The sequence below is a fragment of the Centroberyx gerrardi genome, chromosome 18 (genome assembly GCF_048128805.1).
Source record: "Centroberyx gerrardi isolate f3 chromosome 18, fCenGer3.hap1.cur.20231027, whole genome shotgun sequence".
NCBI lineage: Eukaryota > Metazoa > Chordata > Actinopteri > Beryciformes > Berycidae > Centroberyx > Centroberyx gerrardi.
Genome location: NC_136014.1, coordinates 9,103,540 through 9,111,537, shown reverse-complemented (window position 1 = coordinate 9,111,537; position 7,998 = coordinate 9,103,540).

The following is a 7,998-nucleotide window of genomic DNA, read 5'->3' as shown; positions in this document are numbered from 1 at the left end:
GTTTCCGTGGCAATGATGAATTATGCCTTTCAAGCAAGCAGTGTGGCTGTATAAGTTATTTTTGTGAATAGAAAGGGACAATCACTGTGTGGAGATGAAGACTGTATGTATGTATGTGAATGTGACTAACACCTGGTGTGAACCAAACCAATGCTACAATGAGCCACAAGAAAATTTAGAAGGCATAGATGAGTTCTTTAGTGATCGGTACCATTGTGTTGGTACAACACAATGGTACCGATCAAGGTCCAATCACAATGTGTGTGTGTGTGTGTGTGTGTAAACAGTAGGAAAGCTAGAAGATAACACAACCACAGTCACACAGTAGGTCACAGCCTCAAACCTAATGCCGCAACCATGATACCAGGTTATTACTCTGATATACACTAAGTATACAACATATAAGCAGGTGCATACAAGACTAAGCTGGTGAATCCAGGCTATGATCCCTTATGATCAATTTATTTCCCCTATTAATTCCTCCTCAGTCGTGAAAAAGTGATGTAGATAGTGTATGCTTACATGCAGGGGTGCTGCAAGGAATTCTGGGCCTGCAACCCTATGGACTGCCTTTCCTTGAACCCTTCAGGAATGACAGTCATTTAAAGGACCCATATTGTGGAAAACGGGATTTCCGTTGTCTCTTTGATTATAAAGGAGTTGGATGTGCTATCTAAACATCGTGAAAGTATCAAAGCGCACAGTAGCCAACTAAATCAACACAATCCATATTAGAAAAGCAAGCCTCTAAACGAGCTGTTTGGACTTCTGCAACTTTGTGGCGTCACAAAGGTTCGCTCATTATCATTTTTGTAAGAAATAATAGGCTAACAAAGCATTTTTTTCAAAGCAGTTGAGCGGTTGTCATTGCTTATTTACTGGAGAGTTTTCCCTACCTGTAGCTGCCGGGGCTGCAGTGTCACACGTTTCACTCTTGAAATTGTTAGCCAATCAGAACAGAGGGTCGTTAATATTAATGAGCCTTAAAGACACAGCAACCTGTTCTTGGTAAGGCTCAGAGAGATGCTGGAAAATTAACGTGTAAAAATGGATTGTGGATTGTTTTTGGTACATGACACCACACAAACGGTTTTTCATAGACCTCAAGACATAAAATAAAACACTGGAAAAGAGTGGACCTTTAAAAGAGTGACATATTAATTTATTGAATTTCACTGAACTATATGAAACAACAACTTGAAAGTATGAAGAGTGCATTTGCATGCTATAAACAGTTCAATATCTGATGCTATTGATGGTATGTATCACTGAGGAAATATGTGCAACAATTATGCAAACACATTATTATATGATATTATATAACATTTATGCAACACATTTACAGTCTTTCTAATCATTTTTAAGCTGGCAATAGGCTACACCAGCAAAAAGCAAAAAGCAAAATAAAGTTTAAAATACATTTTTAGACAGGATGCAAAATACTTTTCACAAGTTTCAGAAAAGAGCAAGACAAAGAGACAAGTGGGGAAAGGTCAAGGAGATACAGCAGAAGATACAGATGGATAATACAGGGCAGAGAGGCTACCTCGAACTCCCTGTGGAGAGGAAGTTTGGGGTCCAGTCTCAGGACCGGATTCTGCTGCTGGAGCTCCAGGCAGAGCAACAGGCCTCCAAGATCAAGGCTGCAGAGGAAACCATTTCTGAGCTCCAGCTGCAGCTGCAAAGAGCCGAAACTGAAGCAGAGCAGAAGGCCAACAAGACCAAAGCCTTTGAGGTGAAGCGGGTAGCTCTTCTTCATGAAATGGAGGAGCTAAAGGAAACGCTCCGCAAAGAGAAGTGTCTGAACACTCTCGCTGCTGACAAACTGAGGCGATGATTCTGGACCTGCAGCTTGAACTTTCAGAGAAAGACATCAGGGAGAAGGAGGCCCTCTTCCAAGCAGAGGAGCTTAACGCTTTAACAAATATTTATGATTTTTCCCATCTTTGATGTATATTCATGATCATTTTCTTTTAGTTTGATTTAGTCCTAGCTGCAGTCATCAGTATTTAAAAAAAAATCCCCTCACTATCTTGTGTCATTACAGGAACCTAATCACAGTGTGAGCTTTTCACTCAGTTCAGGTTTTCATAGTGGAGGTGAGGAACTTCCCATTTCTGAATTTATGTTGTTCCCATAGAGGGTTAAATCATTTTCATTCCTGTGCTACAGCCAATTAGTACTCCTGCAAAGTACAAGTTGTACATGTACCAATAGACAAAAACCTGTTAGTGGCCAGATTGTAGCTTACAAATTGGTTCAATAGATAGCAGTCATAGAATATTTTTTTTCCCCAAGTAAATTTAAATTGAATATTGAGAAACTGTAAATAGAAGAAGTAAATTCTGGGATTTCTGGGTAATGAAGTCCACCATATTCAAACAGTTATTCTTGCTCCATTTGGTGCCTCCAACATGCAAAATTGCCTAGCAGAGTTTAAAAAAATTCAGATACAAATCATGGAATTAAATTTCAAGAATCGCACACAAATTCAGTGCGCACAGTTCTAATTCTAGTTGCACAAGTTTCAGGCCTTCAAATTTGAACATTTCAGCTGTTACATTTCAGAAGTTTTCATTAATTTTGGTGATAGAAAGGTATCAAAATCGACAAAAAATAAAGCCGTATCCATATCTTTTTAAACGCCACTGTCACCGTTTTATAAAGACATGCCCTTTGTAGTCCACTTTGACATCTGCTTCCAGAAAAGCACGTCAGTCTATACCTAGATCAGTTTGTCGGCTCAACCCAACAGGCTCCATAGTCTAATAAAGCCAAATGGAACTGATCCCAGTACAGCCCTTGTCCAGGTTGAAGCCCATGTGCAGGAACCAGTCTGAACAAGCCGTGTTCATATATAAACCACTGAGAAACCATGTTGTGTAACCAGAGGAACCAAAGACAACAGAAGGAAAACAGCAGCAAGATGTTTCAGATATTTGACTAAAACATGAAGAGCCTTAATTTAGCTTATGCAAGTTTAATTTCTACTTAAACAATGCAGTCTTGAAATGACCCCACTGCTGGAATGTTCTGTCTGTTATATACAACACCTAGAAGTAACAAGACCATAAAGAATATAGGCGAGGTAACTCGGCCAGCATAAGATACAGTAACACCTGTGTTCATCCAGTGGAGATAAGTTCAGATATAAGATAAGATTATCTTGCTACATATCACCAAATAGGTGCACAGTGGGCAACCGTAAAAGGCCCAATATCACAGTTAAAGAAGCCTTAGATGGCACATGACTTCAATGCAAATAATCCAGAAATTGAAGGGCTTTCTATTTGGTAATTGAACCCCTGAATGTGTGTATCTTCTATGTGTGTGTGTGTGTGTGTGTGTTGTGTGTTGTGTGCATCGTGTATCTGTTACAATAGAGACAATCAACTGGGAACTCTTGCTGTGAGCACACTGAATCTGAGATGTTGTTTTCATTTATTGTTTTAGCCCCGTGAGACTGTAACTGTGATTACAGGCTACACAAATAAACTTGACTTTACCAAGGGATGGAAACTACCATGTATGTGCTGTGCAGTACGTGAGAAAACTCTGGTCTGTCTTGATGTAAGGTTTCTATCGGTGAAGGCTTTATCAGGTTTGGTCTAATTGCTATCTGTTAGCTCCTAATAAAAGCTGCAGAACAATATGGCTTTGAGTGATCTCTGTGGTTTATGACACACTGATACCCTGTACATGACTTCATTGTGTCTGGACTTTCAGCCAACTGTTTCCCAACCAGATTGACTAATAGGTCAGTAATCTGTATTTCAAACAGTGTTGCGGGCTAAATTGTAAGCATTGAGTTAGAGTACTTGGATTATTTTTTGGTGGTATGATCCAATCTGCATTTTTGGAGTATATCCAATATTGTTGAGCATATTGAGCATATAGACTGATGCATATGTATTATACATCTGATATACTAAATATAAATATATAATAAAAACATTTATATTTGCTATATAAATATGTATGTACATACTGCAAAATCCCTATATTGTCAGCCCATATATCAATAGCTCATTTGATCATTTTTAGTGAAAAACCGTCCAATCCAATAAACAAAGCTATTATTAATTTCAAGCTGTGTTAAGGGGATTTTTCTTTGTTTGAATGTATTGTGTGGATTTCTTGGCAGCCTATCTTCATGCTTTGTTTGAAATATAATTTAGCTTACGGCCATTACAACAAACATATGCAAAGGTCACTGTTTTAAATATGAAAAAAGCACACAATTTGTGATGTGACCTATTTGGCTCTGTGAAACCAAATACAAAAGCCTAATACAGCTTACTGGTAACTTAAAACAAGGCATCCTGCTCCCATCACATAATTGTTAGCTCTTACATTTTTAGCTGTGACTAGCAGCTAATATAACTCACTTTTTGTGTTCATGTGCTGGCGGGAAAGTCCGACACTAAACAGCTTTGCATTCATGTGCTATTTTGTCGGAAAATCAAACACAAAAACAAACACAGATGTCCTGTAGCTTAACAAGTTAATTTGACAAACAAATGTTGGGTTAGTCTGACTAACTACAAACTTGCAATAGGGAGCATCTATGGCTACGTTCACACTGCAAGCCTTAGTGCTCAATTCGGATTTATTGCTCAGATCCGATTTTTTTGTTTGGCTGTTCACATTATTTTTTAAATGTGGCCAATATCAGATTCCAGTGTGAACTGGTCACGGTCCTGAACTGACCTGCATGCGCAAAAGAACAATAACAAAGACGACACACGCAGCACGCTGTCGTACGGAAGTAAACATGGAGGCCACTGAAGTCAGCGTTTACAGTTTCATTTAGAAGTTGATGTGCAGTGGAAGCCAGCGAATTCGTGAGCAGATGATAACGAGGACGAGGATGAGGAGAAAGAGAGCCAAATTTTTAATTATGGCTTTTTGTGGAGCAATGGCTGCTACTTCTGTACGGAGGTGTGTGTGGATGCGGAGTCGGAGCCAGGAGTGGTGGGATCGTGACGTGAATGGCTTCACTGTAGGGCTGTACCGAATGTAATTTTTTTACATTCGAAGCTTCTATTGAGGTTTTCAAATGAAGCTTCGAATGTCTGCCGTCATATTTTATGACGTCATCATAAAATTAAAAAAAATAAAATCCTCGAACAAAATCCTCAATTTGAATAAAGTGATTCATCGGATTAAATATGAGTTAGTCTTTTTTTTTATTAAATCAACTTTCTTTAATGAATATAACGTCAAATATAATGTCAGTTTCGTCAACATAAATACATGTAGGCTAATCCAATAAGGGCATAAAATAATGATGAAATAGTAATCGCGCCTTTAGGCTTATAGCAACATTATGCTACGACAGAAATGGCAATAAACAATGAAAATGACTTTTGCAAGCTGACTTAAACCAAATATGTTATATGTTAAAACAAAAGATATATTCACAATTTTTCAAGTCTGTCTTAATAGTCAGGTACCCATATGTAGATTTACAGCATACGCACCCAACAAAACAAAGACAATATGTGGAAACATCAGGAAAAGTGGAATTTCAGCCAGAAGATATTAATATATAGGAATAGCCAAAGATCCTTGACTTTGACACAAAATCAGAACATTTCAAATTAAAGTCTGAACAGTCCGGTGACTAGAAGTTTGGTGTGACCGACACTCACTCGTTGTGCACAGGACGGGGGCTGTAACCTAGGTAACAATAAACAATGTCACAAACAAAACTACTGTAGCCTAGCTTACCATAGCTTAGCTTACCAAAAGAGAGGCTACTCCCAGTGGTCTAGGACTTGCTAACTCTTTTCAGGTTGTGGGCCAGGAATATCAGCTTGTTGACATGGTCTGGTAGGAGCGCCAAGCGAATGCAGATACATATGATCTTTTTTTTTTTTGTAACGACTTAAGTAATTTACTATAATAGTATAATACTATAATATTAGTGTAGCCTAATCTTTATCAGTAACTGTGCAGAAATACGGTATAGCTACATCATTGGTTTAAACAGAATGAATAGACGTGCAAAAAAAAAAAAGCTGCGCAGTGCGCAGCATTCGAATGTTGATTTAAAATTCAAATGTCAACGTTATGAATGAAGCTTCGAAGCTTCGAACTATTCGGTACAGCCCTACTTCACTGAAACAGATTTGATCCAAAATTTCACCCCAAATACTTATGAGGTCTAAAGGCCCTGACACACCAAACCGACGTCAAAGAACCAGCGGCGACGAAGGCCGACTGCTGCGTCGCCTCACGTCGCCTGCGTCTGGTCCAAAAAGTTGCGCTTGAACACACCGCAAAGACTACAGCCAACGGCCAACTAGCACATACGTTCTGCGCCTGCGTGAGGGGAAATAACTGTCCATACCATATGTCTGATAAGAAGTTACAAATGGCACTGGCGTTGTCAGGTCTTTTGGTTGTGGAAGAAGAAAGGAAGAGGCGGAGGCGAAAAATAAGGAGAAACCGCACTAAATGGGTGAAATCATGAATAACGTTACTCCAGCAACAGGCTCAAGGGGCTTTCCCGAACCTGTGTCGAGAGCTGGAGATAAATGAAACCTCCGCTCGGCTCTTTCCTGTTCAGTTCCACATGTTGAAGGAATTTATCAGTCCAATCATCCAGAGGCAAAACATGAACTACCAATCAGAGTGATCTCTCTCACCGACGGCTCCGACGCCGATTCAACATGCTCAATCGGCCGAAAAGCTGCCGACAGGGTCCGACTAGTGCCGACGGTGCGGGACACACCGCAAAAACTAGGGACACCGACGCTTACCGACGTTGGCCGACGGCCGACCGTCGGCCTGGTGTGTCAGGGCCATAACACCTCACTGTCCCTCCACTGACAACCTCCATCGCAGCTGTCTTCCATGTTTGTATTCACCGAGTGACTCCCGCAAGCGCAGAATTGTGGCGAATGTCGATCTAGAGTGACGTAAAAGTCGCATGAATTCCGATATGACTGTTCAGACTGAGGTCGCATTGCAAAAAATCAGACCTGTATCTGATTTAGGACCACATATGAAAGTGGCCCAAATCAGAATTGAAAAGATCAGATTCCATGTGATTTGTGCTGTTCACACTGTTATAAATAAAACAGATCTGAGTCACATATCAGCAAAAAAATTGGATTTGGGCCACTTCTGCCTGCAGTCTGAACGTAGCCTATGTGTTTTCTTACTGTTGACTACTGCCGAACTTGTCTAATGTTAACCGCTAGCTGACTCCATAACATTATGCTAACGTTAGCTTAGCTCAATTTTATCTAGACTGAATCACCTCACATCAGATGTAAGATTTATAATGTTTCTGAATAAATCATAGCGTCATACCTGGATCAGTTAGGCCATTACTCGAAGAAGAGCAAACTAGCTGGCAGTATGCAGCAGTGAAAGTGAACCACAACCAGAGCAGTCTGCCGATGACATCGCTGAAAATGAAATTATTTTCTTTTTAATTTTAATATTGTCCGGAATATGCTTCCATATATTTTAGCCTACCTGTTTTTTCTCTGGGTTTGATTGCTCTGTAGCCTAGTTTGTTATCTGTCTTGTCTGCTCTGTGCCTATAAATTAATATGTAGCCTAAAGTAACCTTTTTATTGTGCCAGGAGTCAGTTTCCTGATTGAAGCCACAGACTGAAACGAAAAAAATGGAACGTGATCGCCACACTTTCTCAAAGCGCCAAGCTAGTCATAGCTCATCACAAATTACGTGCTTGGTTCATACAGCACGAGGGTATCAGTGAAGTCAGTGCATACTGGGTTCAGGATCAATACATATAGACAATGAAAAACAGCTAACAGGAAAGAAGGAGGGTTATTAATGACATCGCCAATCTATAGCAAACTCGAGTTCAATGTGTGAGCCAATGCATCTTCAACTTCAATGCAACTCAATACAGTCGATCAATCACCAATCGAAAGGACATTCTCTCCGGTCTCACAAGCCATCACATATATCAATGCAGCTTCAGGATTGCTCTCCTGAGTTCAATGAATTGTCAC